This window comes from Hyla sarda, unplaced genomic scaffold (assembly GCF_029499605.1).
Source record: "Hyla sarda isolate aHylSar1 unplaced genomic scaffold, aHylSar1.hap1 scaffold_2856, whole genome shotgun sequence".
NCBI classification, from domain to species: domain Eukaryota; kingdom Metazoa; phylum Chordata; class Amphibia; order Anura; family Hylidae; genus Hyla; species Hyla sarda.
The window spans coordinates 1-27,844 of record NW_026609563.1 but is presented as its reverse complement, the minus strand read 5'-3'; the positions used below and the strand labels follow the sequence as shown (position 1 = coordinate 27,844).

Here is a 27,844-nt window from a genome sequence, read left to right as displayed (position 1 = left end):
GTGCTTGTGTGTGTGTTTCCTATGCAGATCCTAAGCCCAGTGTCACATGCAAGTAGGAGGAGTAAGAAGGGTTCCTGGCAAATCCGGGTTATGGATTGCATTTAAAAAGGCCCCGTGGGAGTGCAATGGGCCCCTGTCTTGCTGCTTAGCAATAATGGTATGGGTTTAGGTTCTGCTGTGTGTACTGGTGGTTGACTGCCCCCCAGCCCAGAGTGTGCATGGAAAATTGTCTGGCAGCCTCCCTGACAGCAAGCAGTGATAGTGCCCATGAAGGGGACCTTGTTGGGCCCGCCCCTTTCACGGTTATCGCTTCTCGGCCTTTTGGCTAAGATCAAGTGTAGTATCTGTTCTTATCAGTTTAATATCTGATACGTCCCCTATCTGGGGACCATATATTAAATGGATTTTTGAGAACGGGGGCCGATTTCGAAGCTTGCTTCCGTCGCCCTATGCATTGACCCGATATGGCAGTATCTTCGGGTACAGTGCACCACCCCCTTACAGGGTTAAAAAGAAAGATTCCTACTTTCATTGCTACCTGCTTGCTGGCTAGCCAGCTAGCCAGCCCTGTGGGCCTTGCTGCTGCTGCAGCCAATAAACAAAAGGTGGTGCTGCTGCTGCTTCTGCTGCTTCTGCTGCTTCTGCTTCTGCTTGTGTCTGGCCCCTGTTGGAGCGTCCAGGCACAGGACTTCTGCTGCTGCTGACTAAATGGCCTCCTTAATTGGATCATTTGAGTAGCCAGCACACCTGTGCAGGTAGGGCATGACATGATAGGCAGCTGCCTTGATAGCGGGTGGGTGCTGAATGTTCCTAATTGACAAAATAAGATTAATGCTTATGAAGAAATATAAAATCTCATCCCTTCCCCAATATCGCGCCACACCCCTACCCCTTAATTCCCTGGTTGAACGTGATGGACATATGTCTTTTTTCGACCGTACTAACTATGTAACTATGTAACATAACATGGGGGGGGGGGGGTCTCCTGGCTGTTCACACAGGTGTGTCATTGCTGTACATTGACCATGCATTGCTTCTGTGGTATTGCAAAGGCAAAGACAAATGCTTCCAGCCATCCATTGCACTAATGGATTGGTCATCAGCTGGCTGTCTATGTCCCGCATCAATATAGACCAAAGTACAGAGGGTTAGGCTATGCTATTGTGCACCTACCTGATGCATCAGAAGGTGCGAGGCCCTTGCTAAATTCTGTGCACAGACTTTGAGATCTATGCTTTAGACTGTATCTAAACCTGCTCCAACATGGACTGACATTCTGGCCTACTTTCAGCCGATGCGACTTGTCTGTCGCTGAACAGTCGCTTTTTATGTATTCAGCACCTATGTATAATGTTGTAAAAATGCTCTAGAAGCTAAAGTCGCAGAAATGTCACACATATTTGGCCTGCAACTTTCTGTGCGACAAATTCAGACAGGAAAAATCAGTATAAATCCTTAGAAAATTATCCCCCAGTGTCTCCATCTGCTGGCGGTATTGAATAAGCATTGCTGCACTGATGGGGTATGCATTAGACGAAAAAAAAGAAGAAAAAGAAGAATAATACGCCCAGAAAAGAGGCGAAAAGGAGAAAAACGTAAAAAAACGTGAAAAAAAAGTAAGAGGAAGAGAAGGGAAAAAAAGGTGGAAATGGGTTTAAAAGTGATTTCGGCGGAGAATATATATATATATATATATATATATATATATATATATATATATATGCGCACACACACACATAGATATAAACGTATTCTCCGTTGAGATATTGCAGCCGCTGCTGTGTCCAGGCCCAGGAGCCTTAGCACTGTGCTGTGATGTCACTCAATACCACTGACATCACTAGGTGTAAACAACATCTCTCCTTTGCTGTGTATGTGACTATGGAGCTGTTTGGTGATGTCGTCTATTACGGCCTTCATAGAAGCAACAGGAGATTGTTGCATCCATCTTGAACCCTCAGAACTACAGTGCTATGATGTCACTCACTTCCACAGGCCTTGCAGAGTGTAAACAACAACAACCCAGCTTTGTTGTGTATGTAACCAAAGGGATTTGTGATGTCACCTAGAACCTTCACAGCAGCGACAGCTTTATGAGGAGCATCAGCACTGCTCTGCCTGAGCAGAACCATCACCGCCATAGGTTGTCAAATAACCCGGATTTAACCCACACAGGTAAGTCCAATGGGGTGCAGGCATGTCCTCTATGCTTACAGCTTCCCGTGGGTGTTGGTTTGATACCGTTTGGGGACAGCCAAGGAGGCATCTGCAGGCAACAAAGGTAGGTGTGTGCTTGTGTGTGTGTTTCCTATGCAGATCCTAAGCCCAGTGTCACATGCAAGTAGGAGGAGTAAGAAGGGTTCCTGGCAAATCCGGGTTATGGATTGCATTTAAAAAGGCCCCGTGGGAGTGCAATGGGCCCCTGTCTTGCTGCTTAGCAATAATGGTATGGGTTTAGGTTCTGCTGTGTGTACTGGTGGTTGACTGCCCCCCAGCCCAGAGTGTGCATGGAAAATTGTCTGGCAGCCTCCCTGACAGCAAGCAGTGATAGTGCCCATGAAGGGGACCTTGTTGGGCCCGCCCCTTTCACGGTTATCGCTTCTCGGCCTTTTGGCTAAGATCAAGTGTAGTATCTGTTCTTATCAGTTTAATATCTGATACGTCCCCTATCTGGGGACCATATATTAAATGGATTTTTGAGAACGGGGGCCGATTTCGAAGCTTGCTTCCGTCGCCCTATGCATTGACCCGATATGGCAGTATCTTCGGGTACAGTGCACCACCCCCTTACAGGGTTAAAAAGAAAGATTCCTACTTTCATTGCTACCTGCTTGCTGGCTAGCCAGCTAGCCAGCCCTGTGGGCCTTGCTGCTGCTGCAGCCAATAAACAAAAGGTGGTGCTGCTGCTGCTTCTGCTGCTTCTGCTTCTGCTTGTGTCTGGCCCCTGTTGGAGCGTCCAGGCACAGGACTTCTGCTGCTGCTGACTAAATGGCCTCCTTAATTGGATCATTTGAGTAGCCAGCACACCTGTGCAGGTAGGGCATGACATGATAGGCAGCTGCCTTGATAGCGGGTGGGTGCTGAATGTTCCTAATTGACAAAATAAGATTAATGCTTATGAAGAAATATAAAATCTCATCCCTTCCCCAATATCGCGCCACACCCCTACCCCTTAATTCCCTGGTTGAACGTGATGGACATATGTCTTTTTTCGACCGTACTAACTATGTAACTATGTAACATAACATGGGGGGGGGGGGGGTCTCCTGGCTGTTCACACAGGTGTGTCATTGCTGTACATTGACCATGCATTGCTTCTGTGGTATTGCAAAGGCAAAGACAAATGCTTCCAGCCATCCATTGCACTAATGGATTGGTCATCAGCTGGCTGTCTATGTCCCGCATCAATATAGACCAAAGTACAGAGGGTTAGGCTATGCTATTGTGCACCTACCTGATGCATCAGAAGGTGCGAGGCCCTTGCTAAATTCTGTGCACAGACTTTGAGATCTATGCTTTAGACTGTATCTAAACCTGCTCCAACATGGACTGACATTCTGGCCTACTTTCAGCCGATGCGACTTGTCTGTCGCTGAACAGTCGCTTTTTATGTATTCAGCACCTATGTATAATGTTGTAAAAATGCTCTAGAAGCTAAAGTCGCAGAAATGTCACACATATTTGGCCTGCAACTTTCTGTGCGACAAATTCAGACAGGAAAAATCAGTATAAATCCTTAGAAAATTATCCCCCAGTGTCTCCATCTGCTGGCGGTATTGAATAAGCATTGCTGCACTGATGGGGTATGCATTAGACGAAAAAAAAGAAGAAAAAGAAGAATAATACGCCCAGAAAAGAGGCGAAAAGGAGAAAAACGTAAAAAAACGTGAAAAAAAAGTAAGAGGAAGAGAAGGGAAAAAAAGGTGGAAATGGGTTTAAAAGTGATTTCGGCGGAGAAATATATATATATATATATATATATATATATATATATATATATATATGCGCACACACACACATAGATATAAACGTATTCTCCGTTGAGATATTGCAGCCGCTGCTGTGTCCAGGCCCAGGAGCCTTAGCACTGTGCTGTGATGTCACTCAATACCACTGACATCACTAGGTGTAAACAACATCTCTCCTTTGCTGTGTATGTGACTATGGAGCTGTTTGGTGATGTCGTCTATTACGGCCTTCATAGAAGCAACAGGAGATTGTTGCATCCATCTTGAACCCTCAGAACTACAGTGCTATGATGTCACTCACTTCCACAGGCCTTGCAGAGTGTAAACAACAACAACCCAGCTTTGTTGTGTATGTAACCAAAGGGATTTGTGATGTCACCTAGAACCTTCACAGCAGCGACAGCTTTATGAGGAGCATCAGCACTGCTCTGCCTGAGCAGAACCATCACCGCCATAGGTTGTCAAATAACCCGGATTTAACCCACACAGGTAAGTCCAATGGGGTGCAGGCATGTCCTCTATGCTTACAGCTTCCCGTGGGTGTTGGTTTGATACCGTTTGGGGACAGCCAAGGAGGCATCTGCAGGCAACAAAGGTAGGTGTGTGCTTGTGTGTGTGTTTCCTATGCAGATCCTAAGCCCAGTGTCACATGCAAGTAGGAGGAGTAAGAAGGGTTCCTGGCAAATCCGGGTTATGGATTGCATTTAAAAAGGCCCCGTGGGAGTGCAATGGGCCCCTGTCTTGCTGCTTAGCAATAATGGTATGGGTTTAGGTTCTGCTGTGTGTACTGGTGGTTGACTGCCCCCCAGCCCAGAGTGTGCATGGAAAATTGTCTGGCAGCCTCCCTGACAGCAAGCAGTGATAGTGCCCATGAAGGGGACCTTGTTGGGCCCGCCCCTTTCACGGTTATCGCTTCTCGGCCTTTTGGCTAAGATCAAGTGTAGTATCTGTTCTTATCAGTTTAATATCTGATACGTCCCCTATCTGGGGACCATATATTAAATGGATTTTTGAGAACGGGGGCCGATTTCGAAGCTTGCTTCCGTCGCCCTATGCATTGACCCGATATGGCAGTATCTTCGGGTACAGTGCACCACCCCCTTACAGGGTTAAAAAGAAAGATTCCTACTTTCATTGCTACCTGCTTGCTGGCTAGCCAGCTAGCCAGCCCTGTGGGCCTTGCTGCTGCTGCAGCCAATAAACAAAAGGTGGTGCTGCTGCTGCTTCTGCTGCTTCTGCTTCTGCTTGTGTCTGGCCCCTGTTGGAGCGTCCAGGCACAGGACTTCTGCTGCTGCTGACTAAATGGCCTCCTTAATTGGATCATTTGAGTAGCCAGCACACCTGTGCAGGTAGGGCATGACATGATAGGCAGCTGCCTTGATAGCGGGTGGGTGCTGAATGTTCCTAATTGACAAAATAAGATTAATGCTTATGAAGAAATATAAAATCTCATCCCTTCCCCAATATCGCGCCACACCCCTACCCCTTAATTCCCTGGTTGAACGTGATGGACATATGTCTTTTTTCGACCGTACTAACTATGTAACTATGTAACATAACATGGGGGGGGGGGGGGTCTCCTGGCTGTTCACACAGGTGTGTCATTGCTGTACATTGACCATGCATTGCTTCTGTGGTATTGCAAAGGCAAAGACAAATGCTTCCAGCCATCCATTGCACTAATGGATTGGTCATCAGCTGGCTGTCTATGTCCCGCATCAATATAGACCAAAGTACAGAGGGTTAGGCTATGCTATTGTGCACCTACCTGATGCATCAGAAGGTGCGAGGCCCTTGCTATTCTGTGCACAGACTTTGAGATCTATGCTTTAGACTGTATCTAAACCTGCTCCAACATGGACTGACATTCTGGCCTACTTTCAGCCGATGCGACTTGTCTGTCGCTGAACAGTCGCTTTTTATGTATTCAGCACCTATGTATAATGTTGTAAAAATGCTCTAGAAGCTAAAGTCGCAGAAATGTCACACATATTTGGCCTGCAACTTTCTGTGCGACAAATTCAGACAGGAAAAATCAGTATAAATCCTTAGAAAATTATCCCCCAGTGTCTCCATCTGCTGGCGGTATTGAATAAGCATTGCTGCACTGATGGGGTATGCATTAGACGAAAAAAAAGAAGAAAAAGAAGAATAATACGCCCAGAAAAGAGGCGAAAAGGAGAAAAACGTAAAAAAACGTGAAAAAAAAGTAAGAGGAAGAGAAGGGAAAAAAAGGTGGAAATGGGTTTAAAAGTGATTTCGGCGGAGAAATATATATATATATATATATATATATATATATATATATATATATATATATGCGCACACACACACATAGATATAAACGTATTCTCCGTTGAGATATTGCAGCCGCTGCTGTGTCCAGGCCCAGGAGCCTTAGCACTGTGCTGTGATGTCACTCAATACCACTGACATCACTAGGTGTAAACAACATCTCTCCTTTGCTGTGTATGTGACTATGGAGCTGTTTGGTGATGTCGTCTATTACGGCCTTCATAGAAGCAACAGGAGATTGTTGCATCCATCTTGAACCCTCAGAACTACAGTGCTATGATGTCACTCACTTCCACAGGCCTTGCAGAGTGTAAACAACAACAACCCAGCTTTGTTGTGTATGTAACCAAAGGGATTTGTGATGTCACCTAGAACCTTCACAGCAGCGACAGCTTTATGAGGAGCATCAGCACTGCTCTGCCTGAGCAGAACCATCACCGCCATAGGTTGTCAAATAACCCGGATTTAACCCACACAGGTAAGTCCAATGGGGTGCAGGCATGTCCTCTATGCTTACAGCTTCCCGTGGGTGTTGGTTTGATACCGTTTGGGGACAGCCAAGGAGGCATCTGCAGGCAACAAAGGTAGGTGTGTGCTTGTGTGTGTGTTTCCTATGCAGATCCTAAGCCCAGTGTCACATGCAAGTAGGAGGAGTAAGAAGGGTTCCTGGCAAATCCGGGTTATGGATTGCATTTAAAAAGGCCCCGTGGGAGTGCAATGGGCCCCTGTCTTGCTGCTTAGCAATAATGGTATGGGTTTAGGTTCTGCTGTGTGTACTGGTGGTTGACTGCCCCCCAGCCCAGAGTGTGCATGGAAAATTGTCTGGCAGCCTCCCTGACAGCAAGCAGTGATAGTGCCCATGAAGGGGACCTTGTTGGGCCCGCCCCTTTCACGGTTATCGCTTCTCGGCCTTTTGGCTAAGATCAAGTGTAGTATCTGTTCTTATCAGTTTAATATCTGATACGTCCCCTATCTGGGGACCATATATTAAATGGATTTTTGAGAACGGGGGCCGATTTCGAAGCTTGCTTCCGTCGCCCTATGCATTGACCCGATATGGCAGTATCTTCGGGTACAGTGCACCACCCCCTTACAGGGTTAAAAAGAAAGATTCCTACTTTCATTGCTACCTGCTTGCTGGCTAGCCAGCTAGCCAGCCCTGTGGGCCTTGCTGCTGCTGCAGCCAATAAACAAAAGGTGGTGCTGCTGCTGCTTCTGCTGCTTCTGCTTCTGCTTGTGTCTGGCCCCTGTTGGAGCGTCCAGGCACAGGACTTCTGCTGCTGCTGACTAAATGGCCTCCTTAATTGGATCATTTGAGTAGCCAGCACACCTGTGCAGGTAGGGCATGACATGATAGGCAGCTGCCTTGATAGCGGGTGGGTGCTGAATGTTCCTAATTGACAAAATAAGATTAATGCTTATGAAGAAATATAAAATCTCATCCCTTCCCCAATATCGCGCCACACCCCTACCCCTTAATTCCCTGGTTGAACGTGATGGACATATGTCTTTTTTCGACCGTACTAACTATGTAACTATGTAACATAACATGGGGGGGGGGGGGTCTCCTGGCTGTTCACACAGGTGTGTCATTGCTGTACATTGACCATGCATTGCTTCTGTGGTATTGCAAAGGCAAAGACAAATGCTTCCAGCCATCCATTGCACTAATGGATTGGTCATCAGCTGGCTGTCTATGTCCCGCATCAATATAGACCAAAGTACAGAGGGTTAGGCTATGCTATTGTGCACCTACCTGATGCATCAGAAGGTGCGAGGCCCTTGCTAAATTCTGTGCACAGACTTTGAGATCTATGCTTTAGACTGTATCTAAACCTGCTCCAACATGGACTGACATTCTGGCCTACTTTCAGCCGATGCGACTTGTCTGTCGCTGAACAGTCGCTTTTTATGTATTCAGCACCTATGTATAATGTTGTAAAAATGCTCTAGAAGCTAAAGTCGCAGAAATGTCACACATATTTGGCCTGCAACTTTCTGTGCGACAAATTCAGACAGGAAAAATCAGTATAAATCCTTAGAAAATTATCCCCCAGTGTCTCCATCTGCTGGCGGTATTGAATAAGCATTGCTGCACTGATGGGGTATGCATTAGACGAAAAAAAAGAAGAAAAAGAAGAATAATACGCCCAGAAAAGAGGCGAAAAGGAGAAAAACGTAAAAAAACGTGAAAAAAAAGTAAGAGGAAGAGAAGGGAAAAAAAGGTGGAAATGGGTTTAAAAGTGATTTCGGCGGAGAAATATATATATATATATATATATATATATATATATATATATATATATGCGCACACACACACACATAGATATAAACGTATTCTCCGTTGAGATATTGCAGCCGCTGCTGTGTCCAGGCCCAGGAGCCTTAGCACTGTGCTGTGATGTCACTCAATACCACTGACATCACTAGGTGTAAACAACATCTCTCCTTTGCTGTGTATGTGACTATGGAGCTGTTTGGTGATGTCGTCTATTACGGCCTTCATAGAAGCAACAGGAGATTGTTGCATCCATCTTGAACCCTCAGAACTACAGTGCTATGATGTCACTCACTTCCACAGGCCTTGCAGAGTGTAAACAACAACAACCCAGCTTTGTTGTGTATGTAACCAAAGGGATTTGTGATGTCACCTAGAACCTTCACAGCAGCGACAGCTTTATGAGGAGCATCAGCACTGCTCTGCCTGAGCAGAACCATCACCGCCATAGGTTGTCAAATAACCCGGATTTAACCCACACAGGTAAGTCCAATGGGGTGCAGGCATGTCCTCTATGCTTACAGCTTCCCGTGGGTGTTGGTTTGATACCGTTTGGGGACAGCCAAGGAGGCATCTGCAGGCAACAAAGGTAGGTGTGTGCTTGTGTGTGTGTTTCCTATGCAGATCCTAAGCCCAGTGTCACATGCAAGTAGGAGGAGTAAGAAGGGTTCCTGGCAAATCCGGGTTATGGATTGCATTTAAAAAGGCCCCGTGGGAGTGCAATGGGCCCCTGTCTTGCTGCTTAGCAATAATGGTATGGGTTTAGGTTCTGCTGTGTGTACTGGTGGTTGACTGCCCCCCAGCCCAGAGTGTGCATGGAAAATTGTCTGGCAGCCTCCCTGACAGCAAGCAGTGATAGTGCCCATGAAGGGGACCTTGTTGGGCCCGCCCCTTTCACGGTTATCGCTTCTCGGCCTTTTGGCTAAGATCAAGTGTAGTATCTGTTCTTATCAGTTTAATATCTGATACGTCCCCTATCTGGGGACCATATATTAAATGGATTTTTGAGAACGGGGGCCGATTTCGAAGCTTGCTTCCGTCGCCCTATGCATTGACCCGATATGGCAGTATCTTCGGGTACAGTGCACCACCCCCTTACAGGGTTAAAAAGAAAGATTCCTACTTTCATTGCTACCTGCTTGCTGGCTAGCCAGCTAGCCAGCCCTGTGGGCCTTGCTGCTGCTGCAGCCAATAAACAAAAGGTGGTGCTGCTGCTGCTTCTGCTGCTTCTGCTTCTGCTTGTGTCTGGCCCCTGTTGGAGCGTCCAGGCACAGGACTTCTGCTGCTGCTGACTAAATGGCCTCCTTAATTGGATCATTTGAGTAGCCAGCACACCTGTGCAGGTAGGGCATGACATGATAGGCAGCTGCCTTGATAGCGGGTGGGTGCTGAATGTTCCTAATTGACAAAATAAGATTAATGCTTATGAAGAAATATAAAATCTCATCCCTTCCCCAATATCGCGCCACACCCCTACCCCTTAATTCCCTGGTTGAACGTGATGGACATATGTCTTTTTTCGACCGTACTAACTATGTAACTATGTAACATAACATGGGGGGGGGGGGGGTCTCCTGGCTGTTCACACAGGTGTGTCATTGCTGTACATTGACCATGCATTGCTTCTGTGGTATTGCAAAGGCAAAGACAAATGCTTCCAGCCATCCATTGCACTAATGGATTGGTCATCAGCTGGCTGTCTATGTCCCGCATCCATCAATATAGACCAAAGTGCAGAGGGTTAGGCTATGCTATTGTGCACCTACCTGATGCATCAGAAGGTGCGAGGCCCTTGCTAAATTCTGTGCACAGACTTTGAGATCTATGCTTTAGACTGTATCTAAACCTGCTCCAACATGGACTGACATTCTGGCCTACTTTCAGCCGATGCGACTTGTCTGTCGCTGAACAGTCGCTTTTTATGTATTCAGCACCTATGTATAATGTTGTAAAAATGCTCTAGAAGCTAAAGTCGCAGAAATGTCACACATATTTGGCCTGCAACTTTCTGTGCGACAAATTCAGACAGGAAAAATCAGTATAAATCCTTAGAAAATTATCCCCCAGTGTCTCCATCTGCTGGCGGTATTGAATAAGCATTGCTGCACTGATGGGGTATGCATTAGACGAAAAAAAAGAAGAAAAAGAAGAATAATACGCCCAGAAAAGAGGCGAAAAGGAGAAAAACGTAAAAAAACGTGAAAAAAAAGTAAGAGGAAGAGAAGGGAAAAAAAGGTGGAAATGGGTTTAAAAGTGATTTCGGCGGAGAAATATATATATATATATATATATATATATATATATATATATGCGCACACACACACATAGATATAAACGTATTCTCCGTTGAGATATTGCAGCCGCTGCTGTGTCCAGGCCCAGGAGCCTTAGCACTGTGCTGTGATGTCACTCAATACCACTGACATCACTAGGTGTAAACAACATCTCTCCTTTGCTGTGTATGTGACTATGGAGCTGTTTGGTGATGTCGTCTATTACGGCCTTCATAGAAGCAACAGGAGATTGTTGCATCCATCTTGAACCCTCAGAACTACAGTGCTATGATGTCACTCACTTCCACAGGCCTTGCAGAGTGTAAACAACAACAACCCAGCTTTGTTGTGTATGTAACCAAAGGGATTTGTGATGTCACCTAGAACCTTCACAGCAGCGACAGCTTTATGAGGAGCATCAGCACTGCTCTGCCTGAGCAGAACCATCACCGCCATAGGTTGTCAAATAACCCGGATTTAACCCACACAGGTAAGTCCAATGGGGTGCAGGCATGTCCTCTATGCTTACAGCTTCCCGTGGGTGTTGGTTTGATACCGTTTGGGGACAGCCAAGGAGGCATCTGCAGGCAACAAAGGTAGGTGTGTGCTTGTGTGTGTGTTTCCTATGCAGATCCTAAGCCCAGTGTCACATGCAAGTAGGAGGAGTAAGAAGGGTTCCTGGCAAATCCGGGTTATGGATTGCATTTAAAAAGGCCCCGTGGGAGTGCAATGGGCCCCTGTCTTGCTGCTTAGCAATAATGGTATGGGTTTAGGTTCTGCTGTGTGTACTGGTGGTTGACTGCCCCCCAGCCCAGAGTGTGCATGGAAAATTGTCTGGCAGCCTCCCTGACAGCAAGCAGTGATAGTGCCCATGAAGGGGACCTTGTTGGGCCCGCCCCTTTCACGGTTATCGCTTCTCGGCCTTTTGGCTAAGATCAAGTGTAGTATCTGTTCTTATCAGTTTAATATCTGATACGTCCCCTATCTGGGGACCATATATTAAATGGATTTTTGAGAACGGGGGCCGATTTCGAAGCTTGCTTCCGTCGCCCTATGCATTGACCCGATATGGCAGTATCTTCGGGTACAGTGCACCACCCCCTTACAGGGTTAAAAAGAAAGATTCCTACTTTCATTGCTACCTGCTTGCTGGCTAGCCAGCTAGCCAGCCCTGTGGGCCTTGCTGCTGCTGCAGCCAATAAACAAAAGGTGGTGCTGCTGCTGCTTCTGCTGCTTCTGCTTCTGCTTGTGTCTGGCCCCTGTTGGAGCGTCCAGGCACAGGACTTCTGCTGCTGCTGACTAAATGGCCTCCTTAATTGGATCATTTGAGTAGCCAGCACACCTGTGCAGGTAGGGCATGACATGATAGGCAGCTGCCTTGATAGCGGGTGGGTGCTGAATGTTCCTAATTGACAAAATAAGATTAATGCTTATGAAGAAATATAAAATCTCATCCCTTCCCCAATATCGCGCCACACCCCTACCCCTTAATTCCCTGGTTGAACGTGATGGACATATGTCTTTTTTCGACCGTACTAACTATGTAACTATGTAACATAACATGGGGGGGGGGGGGGTCTCCTGGCTGTTCACACAGGTGTGTCATTGCTGTACATTGACCATGCATTGCTTCTGTGGTATTGCAAAGGCAAAGACAAATGCTTCCAGCCATCCATTGCACTAATGGATTGGTCATCAGCTGGCTGTCTATGTCCCGCATCAATATAGACCAAAGTACAGAGGGTTAGGCTATGCTATTGTGCACCTACCTGATGCATCAGAAGGTGCGAGGCCCTTGCTAAATTCTGTGCACAGACTTTGAGATCTATGCTTTAGACTGTATCTAAACCTGCTCCAACATGGACTGACATTCTGGCCTACTTTCAGCCGATGCGACTTGTCTGTCGCTGAACAGTCGCTTTTTATGTATTCAGCACCTATGTATAATGTTGTAAAAATGCTCTAGAAGCTAAAGTCGCAGAAATGTCACACATATTTGGCCTGCAACTTTCTGTGCGACAAATTCAGACAGGAAAAATCAGTATAAATCCTTAGAAAATTATCCCCCAGTGTCTCCATCTGCTGGCGGTATTGAATAAGCATTGCTGCACTGATGGGGTATGCATTAGACGAAAAAAAAGAAGAAAAAGAAGAATAATACGCCCAGAAAAGAGGCGAAAAGGAGAAAAACGTAAAAAAACGTGAAAAAAAAGTAAGAGGAAGAGAAGGGAAAAAAAGGTGGAAATGGGTTTAAAAGTGATTTCGGCGGAGAAATATATATATATATATATATATATATATATATATATATATATATATATATATGCGCACACACACACATAGATATAAACGTATTCTCCGTTGAGATATTGCAGCCGCTGCTGTGTCCAGGCCCAGGAGCCTTAGCACTGTGCTGTGATGTCACTCAATACCACTGACATCACTAGGTGTAAACAACATCTCTCCTTTGCTGTGTATGTGACTATGGAGCTGTTTGGTGATGTCGTCTATTACGGCCTTCATAGAAGCAACAGGAGATTGTTGCATCCATCTTGAACCCTCAGAACTACAGTGCTATGATGTCACTCACTTCCACAGGCCTTGCAGAGTGTAAACAACAACAACCCAGCTTTGTTGTGTATGTAACCAAAGGGATTTGTGATGTCACCTAGAACCTTCACAGCAGCGACAGCTTTATGAGGAGCATCAGCACTGCTCTGCCTGAGCAGAACCATCACCGCCATAGGTTGTCAAATAACCCGGATTTAACCCACACAGGTAAGTCCAATGGGGTGCAGGCATGTCCTCTATGCTTACAGCTTCCCGTGGGTGTTGGTTTGATACCGTTTGGGGACAGCCAAGGAGGCATCTGCAGGCAACAAAGGTAGGTGTGTGCTTGTGTGTGTGTTTCCTATGCAGATCCTAAGCCCAGTGTCACATGCAAGTAGGAGGAGTAAGAAGGGTTCCTGGCAAATCCGGGTTATGGATTGCATTTAAAAAGGCCCCGTGGGAGTGCAATGGGCCCCTGTCTTGCTGCTTAGCAATAATGGTATGGGTTTAGGTTCTGCTGTGTGTACTGGTGGTTGACTGCCCCCCAGCCCAGAGTGTGCATGGAAAATTGTCTGGCAGCCTCCCTGACAGCAAGCAGTGATAGTGCCCATGAAGGGGACCTTGTTGGGCCCGCCCCTTTCACGGTTATCGCTTCTCGGCCTTTTGGCTAAGATCAAGTGTCTTGCCCTAAGGTATTCGGGTACCCCTCTCCTCGGCCTTGTGGGATCGCCCAGGTTTATTGCCTGGGCTTCACCCACCTGCTACTATTGGGGAGAGGGCTTAGTCCCAGGATAACGGGAAGGTGATCATCGGAGGACGGGTCTGCCGGAGAGGATGGCTAATGCGCCGAACGCTCCTAATACAGTACGGCTGTTTATCGAGGAGGAAAAGAGGAGTGCCTACGGGATTTTGCATGTCCAGCAGAAGGTCGTGGAAGGAGTGCTGAGGATGCCGCATGCTTCCATCTTCTGTGTCCAGGTCTTTCCCAGCCAAGGATTCTTTGACGTGACCTTCTACAACCTGGATGATCTCCGTACCTGTCTCTACCGGAGTAAGGAGAATGCTTCTCACCCTGACCTACAAGGGATCCGATTCATTTCCTGCGAGGCTCGGCCTAAGAAAGTTCCAGTGGTAGTGCATATGTACAACCCTTTTGTGCGGGATGAGGAGATCCAGACCTTTCTAAGAAGGTATTGTGTGTCTGTTTCTGGTGCGGAGAGGAAAAATAACATCCTGGGGACTTTCACAGGCATGAGACGTTTTTGGGTGGAGTTTAGGCCTGCCCCCGAGGGTGGTGCTGAAGGTTTTTGTCACCCCCCGCAGAACTTTGCGATAGGGAACAACAGGGGGTTTCTGCACTACCCGGGGATGCCAAGTTTTTGCCGGGACTGTTTTTGCTTTGGTCATACCAGAGAGAACTGTACAACCGGGCAGGTTTGCAGGAACTGCCACAAGCCTGATCACCGCACTGCAGACTGTCCCGAGAAACGCAAGTGTCATTTCTGTGGTTCTTCGGATCACCTGGCTAGGAGTTGCCCCACTTACCAGTCCGGGGCACCCCGATCATATGCAATGGCTCTTCGAGGTGGGACAGTTCCTGAGGACTCCAATGCTGCCAGGGCAGGTGATGCAGAGGTTAGCGTGCTGACCAGTGAAGCAGAGTCTGCCCCTGTTTTTCCTTCCATTTCTAGGTCTGTTCCGGATGCTTTGGTGGCAGAGGGGGAGAAGGCGGAGTCTGTTTCGGGGGCATCTGTTTCGGAGGCCTCTGATCCCCCAGAGGAGATGACTGTGGACAAAGAATCCTTGAAGAGAAAGATGCCGGTGGAAGAATCGGAGGATGACTGTCCGACTCCTCAGAGTCAAAGGATTGAGGACTTTCCTAGCCCGGGAAGGGAGGAGGCAGGTGGAGGGTCGTCATGTCAGATTGATTCTGACTCCTCTTTATCCTCCCTGGGCACAGGTTATTTGGAGGAATGTTCAGTCAAAAAATTGACAAAGACTCTTAAGTTTAAGGAAGGGGAGGCAAAAAATAAGGGTAGAGGTCGGGGAAAGGCTAGGCCTCCTTTTGATAATGCTTGATTTTGTATTTCCTTTTTTTCCTTCAAATGTTTGAATGAGTTTAACAATTGGTTCTCTAAATGTCCGCAGTATTAGATCTTTAGAAAGGAGATCCGCCATTTTTGATTTACTTTCTAGATATTCTTTTGATGTTCTAGGTCTCCAGGAGTGCTGCTTGGATGGGGAGCCAAATATCTCCTGGCCTTATGGGCAATCGGTATGGTCTGGTTCAATGGAACGTAATTCGGGGGTGGGGATTTTGTTCAAAAGTAATGAGTTTGTTGTTAAAAAAGTTGTCCATATTGTTCCGGGTAGGGTATTATTAGTGCATTTTATTTTCAGGGGTTTCACATATAAAGTAATTAATGTTTATGCTCCAACTGGGAGGAAGGAAAGAGGGGAGGTGTTTGAGAAATTATATTTCTTTTTGAGTGGGAGGGATGATGTGTTCCTTATAGGGGATTTCAATTGTATAATAACAGAGGGGGATAGGAGTAGTACTACGGTGGGTGGTGGGTCTGGTTTAGACAGTACTAGTAAGCAGCTTAAAGAGATTGTAAATTTATTTGGGTTAAAGGATTCCTTTGTTGCCCATAATGATGGTACTATCGGTTATACATATTTTTCTAACAATACAAGTTCGCGTATTGATTTCATTTTTGTCTCAAAACTAATGTCTGTTTCTAATTTCAGACGGAGGAGGTTACCGTTCACGGATCATGCCTGGATTGAGTGTGTGGTAAAAGGTGGTGGTCTAAGTGAGTATGGAAAGGGTGTTTGGAAGTTGAATGTGTCTTTATTGGATAATGAATGTGTATTACAAGAATATAGGGAGCGTTTTGATGGATGGGTGTTGAGGAAGGATGCATTTTATAGTGTGGTTGAGTGGTGGGAGTGGGTGAAGTTAGAGACTAAAAGGTTTTTTATTAAAAAAGGGTGTGAGAAAGGGAGGAAAGATAGAGAAGAGTATGAGAGTTGGCAAAGAAGGTTAGAGTATTTGTATGAATTGAGGCGTTTGGGGATGAGTGTTGAGAAGGAGATTGAGGAAGCTCGTGGAAGTGTGAATGAGTGTCTGGAGAGGAATGGAAGGAAGATTATTGCACAGGCTAGGGTTGAAGTGAAAGAGAAGGATGAGAAATGTAGCAAATTTTTCTTTAAAAAGGCATTCAGTAAAAAAACTGAGATGATGAGTGTTTTTACGAATGATGGGGTAGAGGTCTTTGGTAAGGATGAGGTGTTAGAGGAAGTGTGGAAGTTTTATTCTGATTTATTCACGGAGAAGGAGCGGGACGTGACTCTAGAGGAGGAATGTTTGGGATATGTGGATAAGCGTTTGGATGAAATTGATGGGTTCTTTATGGAAGAGGATGTGAGGAAGAGTGAGGTGGAGGATGCTGTGAATGGGATGAAGAAAGGAAAGGTGGCAGGGAGTGATGGTTTGCCTGTGGAATTTTATCTTGTGTTTTGGGATATGTTAGGGGATTATGTATGGGAGGTGTGTAAGGAAGTACTTAGGAGAGGGAAGTTATCTAAAAGTATGAGTGAGAGTGTGACTGTGTTATTGTTTAAAAAAGGGGATAAGAGGGATCTTAAAAATTGGAGGCCTATAGCGCTCTTGAATTGTGATTACAAAATTATTGCTAAAGTTATTGCGAATAGGTTAAAGGATGTGATTGATTGTATGGTAGGTGAGGAGCAAATGTGTACAGTGCCTGATCGTAGGATTTCTGAATGTCTGTTAGGTCTGAGGGATGTATTGTGGGACTGTAAAACTAGGAAGCAAGGTGTGGCTGTTGTTACGGTGGATTTTGAAAAAGCGTATGATAGGGTGGTGCATGATTTATTGTTTAGGGTTTTGAGGAGGATGAATGTGCCGGACAGAATGGTGAAGTGGATTGAATGTTTGTATAGGGACATTTATAGTAAGATTCAGGTCAATGGTTTTCTGAGTAGGGAAGTGAGTATAAAATCTGGAGTGCGGCAGGGGTGTCCCCTGTCGCCAATTCTTTTTATTTGTATGATTGAGCCTTTGTTGGGGATGATTAGGAGAGATAAGGTGATGCGGGGTATAGAAATACCTGGTAGTCATGGGAAGGATATGCGAGTGATTGGTTACATGGATGATGTTACTGTTGTATGTAAGTCAATGGCAGGGGTAAGGCGTGCTAAGTTATTGATTGAGTGTTTCTGTTTAATGAGTGGGTTTAAGCTTAATGTTGGGAAGAGTGGTTGTAAATTTTTTGAGGGGTGGGGAGAGAGTGGGTTGTGCGAGTGGCCTGTGAGAGAGGGGGGTGTGGAAGTGCTTGGGGTGGTGTTTGATAATGATTTGTATGGGAAAGAAAGTTGGGAGAGGGTTTTGGGGAGGGTGGGGAATAAAATAAACTTCTGGTCTTTAAGGACTTTATCGATTGAGGGAAGGATTCTGGTTATTAAAGCTGTTATAATTCCTATTTTGCTTTATGTTAATTATGTGTTTCCTCCACCGGATAGGTGTCTGGCAAGAATTATCAGGCAGATCTTTGTTTTCTTATGGAATTCAAGGATGGAGAAATTGAGTCGTGGGAAGGTGGTGAAAAGCAGAATGCATGGTGGGAAAGGAATGATGAATGTGGAAGTGTTCCTGGCTGTGAAGTATGTCAGTTTTTGTCTCGCTGTAAGTAAGAAGGAATGTGTGTTTGGGTGCATGGTAAGGTATTTGGCTGGTAATGTGTTGTTGAAATATAAGCTAATGGAAAGGGACTTAAGGGTACCTGTAAGTTTTGAGGTTCCTTGGTTCTATCAGAGAATAGGGCGCTGTGTCAGGAAAAATAATCTGGAATGTGTGACTGAATGGAATGATAGTAAGAAGGTGATGAAAGTGTTGGAGCAGAGAGAAACAGTGGAATGTGTGGGAGGTCTGTCTGAGAAGGATTGTAAGGTAGTGTGGAAAAATGTCAGTCACAAGGAACTGACAAATAAACAAAAGGACTTGTCTTGGATGTTAGCTCATGGGTGTCTGCCAACAAGGGAATTTCAGAGGAGAAGGAGATTGGTAGACAGTGAAGTGTGTCCCAGGGATGGTTGCGGTGGATGTGAGAATTATGTACATGTGTTTTGGGAGTGTGGTTATGCGAAGTCTGTGTGGAGAAAAATGTCTGGTCTAATTAAAAATCTTACTGGAATTGAAATCTTATCCTTTAATATGATGATGTTTGGTTTGTGTGCAGTGGAGAGAGAGAAGGCAAGAGTGTTATGGTTCATAGTAAATTGTGTAAAAGAGGTTCTGTGGGATGTAAGGAATATTAGGATTTTCAATCAAACTGAAGTAAGTGTGAAGGAGTGTCTGGGCATGATCCGTGGTAAAATTTACCTTTACGTATTATGTGATAGGAAAAACTATGGTTCTGATGATGCAGAGGGGATCTGGAAACACAAAAAATGGAAGTACTGGTTATGATTGTATTCTTATTTGTCTTTCTTTTTCTTTTCTTACAGATTATATCCTGATATGAAGGGACAGTTGGAGGGACAGAATCCGCTGCAATTTATTTTTTCTGAGGGAAAGTCATGAAGGGAAAGCTTTTTGTTATATGTACATGTAAAGACATGCTTCCTGTATATATTGTATATGTCAAATATGTGTTATTCATGTGTTTTCAGATGAATTTGTAATTTTTTGAATGATTTATTTGGTTATGTATTGTATATTTCCTTTTCAATAAAAAAAAAAAAAAAAAAATCTGTTCTTATCAGTTTAATATCTGATACGTCCCCTATCTGGGGACCATATATTAAATGGATTTTTGAGAACGGGGGCCGATTTCGAAGCTTGCTTCCGTCGCCCTATGCATTGACCCGATATGGCAGTATCTTCGGGTACAGTGCACCACCCCCTTACAGGGTTAAAAAGAAAGATTCCTACTTTCATTGCTACCTGCTTGCTGGCTAGCCAGCTAGCCAGCCCTGTGGGCCTTGCTGCTGCTGCAGCCAATAAACAAAAGGTGGTGCTGCTGCTGCTTCTGCTGCTTCTGCTTCTGCTTGTGTCTGGCCCCTGTTGGAGCGTCCAGGCACAGGACTTCTGCTGCTGCTGACTAAATGGCCTCCTTAATTGGATCATTTGAGTAGCCAGCACACCTGTGCAGGTAGGGCATGACATGATAGGCAGCTGCCTTGATAGCGGGTGGGTGCTGAATGTTCCTAATTGACAAAATAAGATTAATGCTTATGAAGAAATATAAAATCTCATCCCTTCCCCAATATCGCGCCACACCCCTACCCCTTAATTCCCTGGTTGAACGTGATGGACATATGTCTTTTTTCGACCGTACTAACTATGTAACTATGTAACATAACATGGGGGGGGGGGGGTCTCCTGGCTGTTCACACAGGTGTGTCATTGCTGTACATTGACCATGCATTGCTTCTGTGGTATTGCAAAGGCAAAGACAAATGCTTCCAGCCATCCATTGCACTAATGGATTGGTCATCAGCTGGCTGTCTATGTCCCGCATCAATATAGACCAAAGTACAGAGGGTTAGGCTATGCTATTGTGCACCTACCTGATGCATCAGAAGGTGCGAGGCCCTTGCTAAATTCTGTGCACAGACTTTGAGATCTATGCTTTAGACTGTATCTAAACCTGCTCCAACATGGACTGACATTCTGGCCTACTTTCAGCCGATGCGACTTGTCTGTCGCTGAACAGTCGCTTTTTATGTATTCAGCACCTATGTATAATGTTGTAAAAATGCTCTAGAAGCTAAAGTCGCAGAAATGTCACACATATTTGGCCTGCAACTTTCTGTGCGACAAATTCAGACAGGAAAAATCAGTATAAATCCTTAGAAAATTATCCCCCAGTGTCTCCATCTGCTGGCGGTATTGAATAAGCATTGCTGCACTGATGGGGTATGCATTAGACGAAAAAAAAGAAGAAAAAGAAGAATAATACGCCCAGAAAAGAGGCGAAAAGGAGAAAAACGTAAAAAAACGTGAAAAAAAAGTAAGAGGAAGAGAAGGGAAAAAAAGGTGTAAATGGGTTTAAAAGTGATTTCGGCGGAGAAATATATATATATATATATATATATATATATATATATATATATATATGCGCACACACACACATAGATATAAACGTATTCTCCGTTGAGATATTGCAGCCGCTGCTGTGTCCAGGCCCAGGAGCCTTAGCACTGTGCTGTGATGTCACTCAATACCACTGACATCACTAGGTGTAAACAACATCTCTCCTTTGCTGTGTATGTGACTATGGAGCTGTTTGGTGATGTCGTCTATTACGGCCTTCATAGAAGCAACAGGAGATTGTTGCATCCATCTTGAACCCTCAGAACTACATTGCTATGATGTCACTCACTTCCACAGGCCTTGCAGAGTGTAAACAACAACAACCCAGCTTTGTTGTGTATGTAACCAAAGGGATTTGTGATGTCACCTAGAACCTTCACAGCAGCGACAGCTTTATGAGGAGCATCAGCACTGCTCTGCCTGAGCAGAACCATCACCGCCATAGGTTGTCAAATAACCCGGATTTAACCCACACAGGTAAGTCCAATGGGGTGCAGGCATGTCCTCTATGCTTACAGCTTCCCGTGGGTGTTGGTTTGATACCGTTTGGGGACAGCCAAGGAGGCATCTGCAGGCAACAAAGGTAGGTGTGTGCTTGTGTGTGTGTTTCCTATGCAGATCCTAAGCCCAGTGTCACATGCAAGTAGGAGGAGTAAGAAGGGTTCCTGGCAAATCCGGGTTATGGATTGCATTTAAAAAGGCCCCGTGGGAGTGCAATGGGCCCCTGTCTTGCTGCTTAGCAATAATGGTATGGGTTTAGGTTCTGCTGTGTGTACTGGTGGTTGACTGCCCCCCAGCCCAGAGTGTGCATGGAAAATTGTCTGGCAGCCTCCCTGACAGCAAGCAGTGATAGTGCCCATGAAGGGGACCTTGTTGGGCCCGCCCCTTTCACGGTTATCGCTTCTCGGCCTTTTGGCTAAGATCAAGTGTAGTATCTGTTCTTATCAGTTTAATATCTGATACGTCCCCTATCTGGGGACCATATATTAAATGGATTTTTGAGAACGGGGGCCGATTTCGAAGCTTGCTTCCGTCGCCCTATGCATTGACCCGATATGGCAGTATCTTCGGGTACAGTGCACCACCCCCTTACAGGGTTAAAAAGAAAGATTCCTACTTTCATTGCTACCTGCTTGCTGGCTAGCCAGCTAGCCAGCCCTGTGGGCCTTGCTGCTGCTGCAGCCAATAAACAAAAGGTGGTGCTGCTGCTGCTTCTGCTGCTTCTGCTTCTGCTTGTGTCTGGCCCCTGTTGGAGCGTCCAGGCACAGGACTTCTGCTGCTGCTGACTAAATGGCCTCCTTAATTGGATCATTTGAGTAGCCAGCACACCTGTGCAGGTAGGGCATGACATGATAGGCAGCTGCCTTGATAGCGGGTGGGTGCTGAATGTTCCTAATTGACAAAATAAGATTAATGCTTATGAAGAAATATAAAATCTCATCCCTTCCCCAATATCGCGCCACACCCCTACCCCTTAATTCCCTGGTTGAACGTGATGGACATATGTCTTTTTTCGACCGTACTAACTATGTAACTATGTAACATAACATGGGGGGGGGGGGGTCTCCTGGCTGTTCACACAGGTGTGTCATTGCTGTACATTGACCATGCATTGCTTCTGTGGTATTGCAAAGGCAAAGACAAATGCTTCCAGCCATCCATTGCACTAATGGATTGGTCATCAGCTGGCTGTCTATGTCCCGCATCAATATAGACCAAAGTACAGAGGGTTAGGCTATGCTATTGTGCACCTACCTGATGCATCAGAAGGTGCGAGGCCCTTGCTAAATTCTGTGCACAGACTTTGAGATCTATGCTTTAGACTGTATCTAAACCTGCTCCAACATGGACTGACATTCTGGCCTACTTTCAGCCGATGCGACTTGTCTGTCGCTGAACAGTCGCTTTTTATGTATTCAGCACCTATGTATAATGTTGTAAAAATGCTCTAGAAGCTAAAGTCGCAGAAATGTCACACATATTTGGCCTGCAACTTTCTGTGCGACAAATTCAGACAGGAAAAATCAGTATAAATCCTTAGAAAATTATCCCCCAGTGTCTCCATCTGCTGGCGGTATTGAATAAGCATTGCTGCACTGATGGGGTATGCATTAGACGAAAAAAAAGAAGAAAAAGAAGAATAATACGCCCAGAAAAGAGGCGAAAAGGAGAAAAACGTAAAAAAACGTGAAAAAAAAGTAAGAGGAAGAGAAGGGAAAAAAAGGTGGAAATGGGTTTAAAAGTGATTTTGGCGGAGAAATATATATATATATATATATATATATATATATATATATATATATGCGCACACACACACATAGATATAAACGTATTCTCCGTTGAGATATTGCAGCCGCTGCTGTGTCCAGGCCCAGGAGCCTTAGCACTGTGCTGTGATGTCACTCAATACCACTGACATCACTAGGTGTAAACAACATCTCTCCTTTGCTGTGTATGTGACTATGGAGCTGTTTGGTGATGTCGTCTATTACGGCCTTCATAGAAGCAACAGGAGATTGTTGCATCCATCTTGAACCCTCAGAACTACAGTGCTATGATGTCACTCACTTCCACAGGCCTTGCAGAGTGTAAACAACAACAACCCAGCTTTGTTGTGTATGTAACCAAAGGGATTTGTGATGTCACCTAGAACCTTCACAGCAGCGACAGCTTTATGAGGAGCATCAGCACTGCTCTGCCTGAGCAGAACCATCACCGCCATAGGTTGTCAAATAACCCGGATTTAACCCACACAGGTAAGTCCAATGGGGTGCAGGCATGTCCTCTATGCTTACAGCTTCCCGTGGGTGTTGGTTTGATACCGTTTGGGGACAGCCAAGGAGGCATCTGCAGGCAACAAAGGTAGGTGTGTGCTTGTGTGTGTGTTTCCTATGCAGATCCTAAGCCCAGTGTCACATGCAAGTAGGAGGAGTAAGAAGGGTTCCTGGCAAATCCGGGTTATGGATTGCATTTAAAAAGGCCCCGTGGGAGTGCAATGGGCCCCTGTCTTGCTGCTTAGCAATAATGGTATGGGTTTAGGTTCTGCTGTGTGTACTGGTGGTTGACTGCCCCCCAGCCCAGAGTGTGCATGGAAAATTGTCTGGCAGCCTCCCTGACAGCAAGCAGTGATAGTGCCCATGAAGGGGACCTTGTTGGGCCCGCCCCTTTCACGGTTATCGCTTCTCGGCCTTTTGGCTAAGATCAAGTGTAGTATCTGTTCTTATCAGTTTAATATCTGATACGTCCCCTATCTGGGGACCATATATTAAATGGATTTTTGAGAACGGGGGCCGATTTCGAAGCTTGCTTCCGTCGCCCTATGCATTGACCCGATATGGCAGTATCTTCGGGTACAGTGCACCACCCCCTTACAGGGTTAAAAAGAAAGATTCCTACTTTCATTGCTACCTGCTTGCTGGCTAGCCAGCTAGCCAGCCCTGTGGGCCTTGCTGCTGCTGCAGCCAATAAACAAAAGGTGGTGCTGCTGCTGCTTCTGCTGCTTCTGCTTCTGCTTGTGTCTGGCCCCTGTTGGAGCGTCCAGGCACAGGACTTCTGCTGCTGCTGACTAAATGGCCTCCTTAATTGGATCATTTGAGTAGCCAGCACACCTGTGCAGGTAGGGCATGACATGATAGGCAGCTGCCTTGATAGCGGGTGGGTGCTGAATGTTCCTAATTGACAAAATAAGATTAATGCTTATGAAGAAATATAAAATCTCATCCCTTCCCCAATATCGCGCCACACCCCTACCCCTTAATTCCCTGGTTGAACGTGATGGACATATGTCTTTTTTCGACCGTACTAACTATGTAACTATGTAACATAACATGGGGGGGGGGGGGTCTCCTGGCTGTTCACACAGGTGTGTCATTGCTGTACATTGACCATGCATTGCTTCTGTGGTATTGCAAAGGCAAAGACAAATGCTTCCAGCCATCCATTGCACTAATGGATTGGTCATCAGCTGGCTGTCTATGTCCCGCATCAATATAGACCAAAGTACAGAGGGTTAGGCTATGCTATTGTGCACCTACCTGATGCATCAGAAGGTGCGAGGCCCTTGCTAAATTCTGTGCACAGACTTTGAGATCTATGCTTTAGACTGTATCTAAACCTGCTCCAACATGGACTGACATTCTGGCCTACTTTCAGCCGATGCGACTTGTCTGTCGCTGAACAGTCGCTTTTTATGTATTCAGCACCTATGTATAATGTTGTAAAAATGCTCTAGAAGCTAAAGTCGCAGAAATGTCACACATATTTGGCCTGCAACTTTCTGTGCGACAAATTCAGACAGGAAAAATCAGTATAAATCCTTAGAAAATTATCCCCCAGTGTCTCCATCTGCTGGCGGTATTGAATAAGCATTGCTGCACTGATGGGGTATGCATTAGACGAAAAAAAAGAAGAAAAAGAAGAATAATACGCCCAGAAAAGAGGCGAAAAGGAGAAAAACGTAAAAAAACGTGAAAAAAAAGTAAGAGGAAGAGAAGGGAAAAAAAGGTGGAAATGGGTTTAAAAGTGATTTCGGCGGAGATATATATATATATATATATATATATATATATATATATATATATATATATGCGCACACACACACATAGATATAAACGTATTCTCCGTTGAGATATTGCAGCCGCTGCTGTGTCCAGGCCCAGGAGCCTTAGCACTGTGCTGTGATGTCACTCAATACCACTGACATCACTAGGTGTAAACAACATCTCTCCTTTGCTGTGTATGTGACTATGGAGCTGTTTGGTGATGTCGTCTATTACGGCCTTCATAGAAGCAACAGGAGATTGTTGCATCCATCTTGAACCCTCAGAACTACAGTGCTATGATGTCACTCACTTCCACAGGCCTTGCAGAGTGTAAACAACAACAACCCAGCTTTGTTGTGTATGTAACCAAAGGGATTTGTGATGTCACCTAGAACCTTCACAGCAGCGACAGCTTTATGAGGAGCATCAGCACTGCTCTGCCTGAGCAGAACCATCACCGCCATAGGTTGTCAAATAACCCGGATTTAACCCACACAGGTAAGTCCAATGGGGTGCAGGCATGTCCTCTATGCTTACAGCTTCCCGTGGGTGTTGGTTTGATACCGTTTGGGGACAGCCAAGGAGGCATCTGCAGGCAACAAAGGTAGGTGTGTGCTTGTGTGTGTGTTTCCTATGCAGATCCTAAGCCCAGTGTCACATGCAAGTAGGAGGAGTAAGAAGGGTTCCTGGCAAATCCGGGTTATGGATTGCATTTAAAAAGGCCCCGTGGGAGTGCAATGGGCCCCTGTCTTGCTGCTTAGCAATAATGGTATGGGTTTAGGTTCTGCTGTGTGTACTGGTGGTTGACTGCCCCCCAGCCCAGAGTGTGCATGGAAAATTGTCTGGCAGCCTCCCTGACAGCAAGCAGTGATAGTGCCCATGAAGGGGACCTTGTTGGGCCCGCCCCTTTCACGGTTATCGCTTCTCGGCCTTTTGGCTAAGATCAAGTGTAGTATCTGTTCTTATCAGTTTAATATCTGATACGTCCCCTATCTGGGGACCATATATTAAATGGATTTTTGAGAACGGGGGCCGATTTCGAAGCTTGCTTCCGTCGCCCTATGCATTGACCCGATATGGCAGTATCTTCGGGTACAGTGCACCACCCCCTTACAGGGTTAAAAAGAAAGATTCCTACTTTCATTGCTACCTGCTTGCTGGCTAGCCAGCTAGCCAGCCCTGTGGGCCTTGCTGCTGCTGCAGCCAATAAACAAAAGGTGGTGCTGCTGCTGCTTCTGCTGCTTCTGCTTCTGCTTGTGTCTGGCCCCTGTTGGAGCGTCCAGGCACAGGACTTCTGCTGCTGCTGACTAAATGGCCTCCTTAATTGGATCATTTGAGTAGCCAGCACACCTGTGCAGGTAGGGCATGACATGATAGGCAGCTGCCTTGATAGCGGGTGGGTGCTGAATGTTCCTAATTGACAAAATAAGATTAATGCTTATGAAGAAATATAAAATCTCATCCCTTCCCCAATATCGCGCCACACCCCTACCCCTTAATTCCCTGGTTGAACGTGATGGACATATGTCTTTTTTCGACCGTACTAACTATGTAACTATGTAACATAACATGGGGGGGGGGGGGTCTCCTGGCTGTTCACACAGGTGTGTCATTGCTGTACATTGACCATGCATTGCTTCTGTGGTATTGCAAAGGCAAAGACAAATGCTTCCAGCCATCCATTGCACTAATGGATTGGTCATCAGCTGGCTGTCTATGTCCCGCATCAATATAGACCAAAGTACAGAGGGTTAGGCTATGCTATTGTGCACCTACCTGATGCATCAGAAGGTGCGAGGCCCTTGCTAAATTCTGTGCACAGACTTTGAGATCTATGCTTTAGACTGTATCTAAACCTGCTCCAACATGGACTGACATTCTGGCCTACTTTCAGCCGATGCGACTTGTCTGTCGCTGAACAGTCGCTTTTTATGTATTCAGCACCTATGTATAATGTTGTAAAAATGCTCTAGAAGCTAAAGTCGCAGAAATGTCACACATATTTGGCCTGCAACTTTCTGTGCGACAAATTCAGACAGGAAAAATCAGTATAAATCCTTAGAAAATTATCCCCCAGTGTCTCCATCTGCTGGCGGTATTGAATAAGCATTGCTGCACTGATGGGGTATGCATTAGACGAAAAAAAAGAAGAAAAAGAAGAATAATACGCCCAGAAAAGAGGCGAAAAGGAGAAAAACGTAAAAAAACGTGAAAAAAAAGTAAGAGGAAGAGAAGGGAAAAAAAGGTGGAAATGGGTTTAAAAGTGATTTCGGCGGAGAAATATATATATATATATATATATATATATATATATATATATATATATGCGCACACACACACATAGATATAAACGTATTCTCCGTTGAGATATTGCAGCCGCTGCTGTGTCCAGGCCCAGGAGCCTTAGCACTGTGCTGTGATGTCACTCAATACCACTGACATCACTAGGTGTAAACAACATCTCTCCTTTGCTGTGTATGTGACTATGGAGCTGTTTGGTGATGTCGTCTATTACGGCCTTCATAGAAGCAACAGGAGATTGTTGCATCCATCTTGAACCCTCAGAACTACAGTGCTATGATGTCACTCACTTCCACAGGCCTTGCAGAGTGTAAACAACAACAACCCAGCTTTGTTGTGTATGTAACCAAAGGGATTTGTGATGTCACCTAGAACCTTCACAGCAGCGACAGCTTTATGAGGAGCATCAGCACTGCTCTGCCTGAGCAGAACCATCACCGCCATAGGTTGTCAAATAACCCGGATTTAACCCACACAGGTAAGTCCAATGGGGTGCAGGCATGTCCTCTATGCTT

General features: G+C 45.5%; 10 non-coding genes across 10 annotated transcripts; all 10 read left to right on the top strand.

Annotated features, from left to right (window-relative positions):
• Window positions 1-305: 305 nt before the first annotated feature.
• On the top strand, window positions 306-496 carry LOC130326650 (U2 spliceosomal RNA). Its single transcript, XR_008871223.1, has one exon. It is a non-coding gene; the product is annotated as a U2 spliceosomal RNA (small nuclear RNA).
• Window positions 497-2,594: 2,098 nt separating this feature from the next.
• Window positions 2,595-2,785, top strand: LOC130326649 (U2 spliceosomal RNA). The gene has a single exon (XR_008871222.1). It is a non-coding gene; the product is annotated as a U2 spliceosomal RNA (small nuclear RNA).
• Window positions 2,786-4,876: 2,091 nt separating this feature from the next.
• LOC130326648 (U2 spliceosomal RNA) lies at window positions 4,877-5,067 on the top strand. Its single transcript, XR_008871221.1, has one exon. It is a non-coding gene; the product is annotated as a U2 spliceosomal RNA (small nuclear RNA).
• A 2,093-nt stretch (window positions 5,068-7,160) lies between these two features.
• Window positions 7,161-7,351, top strand: LOC130326647 (U2 spliceosomal RNA). The gene has a single exon (XR_008871220.1). It is a non-coding gene; the product is annotated as a U2 spliceosomal RNA (small nuclear RNA).
• A 2,092-nt stretch (window positions 7,352-9,443) lies between these two features.
• Window positions 9,444-9,634, top strand: LOC130326656 (U2 spliceosomal RNA). The gene has a single exon (XR_008871228.1). It is a non-coding gene; the product is annotated as a U2 spliceosomal RNA (small nuclear RNA).
• A 2,089-nt stretch (window positions 9,635-11,723) lies between these two features.
• Window positions 11,724-11,914, top strand: LOC130326655 (U2 spliceosomal RNA). The gene has a single exon (XR_008871227.1). It is a non-coding gene; the product is annotated as a U2 spliceosomal RNA (small nuclear RNA).
• Window positions 11,915-19,108: 7,194 nt separating this feature from the next.
• LOC130326651 (U2 spliceosomal RNA) lies at window positions 19,109-19,293 on the top strand. The gene has a single exon (XR_008871224.1). It is a non-coding gene; the product is annotated as a U2 spliceosomal RNA (small nuclear RNA).
• Window positions 19,294-21,383: 2,090 nt separating this feature from the next.
• LOC130326653 (U2 spliceosomal RNA) lies at window positions 21,384-21,574 on the top strand. Its single transcript, XR_008871226.1, has one exon. It is a non-coding gene; the product is annotated as a U2 spliceosomal RNA (small nuclear RNA).
• A 2,088-nt stretch (window positions 21,575-23,662) lies between these two features.
• Window positions 23,663-23,853, top strand: LOC130326652 (U2 spliceosomal RNA). The gene has a single exon (XR_008871225.1). It is a non-coding gene; the product is annotated as a U2 spliceosomal RNA (small nuclear RNA).
• A 2,092-nt stretch (window positions 23,854-25,945) lies between these two features.
• Window positions 25,946-26,136, top strand: LOC130326646 (U2 spliceosomal RNA). Its single transcript, XR_008871219.1, has one exon. It is a non-coding gene; the product is annotated as a U2 spliceosomal RNA (small nuclear RNA).
• The last annotated feature ends 1,708 nt before the right edge of the window (window positions 26,137-27,844 follow it).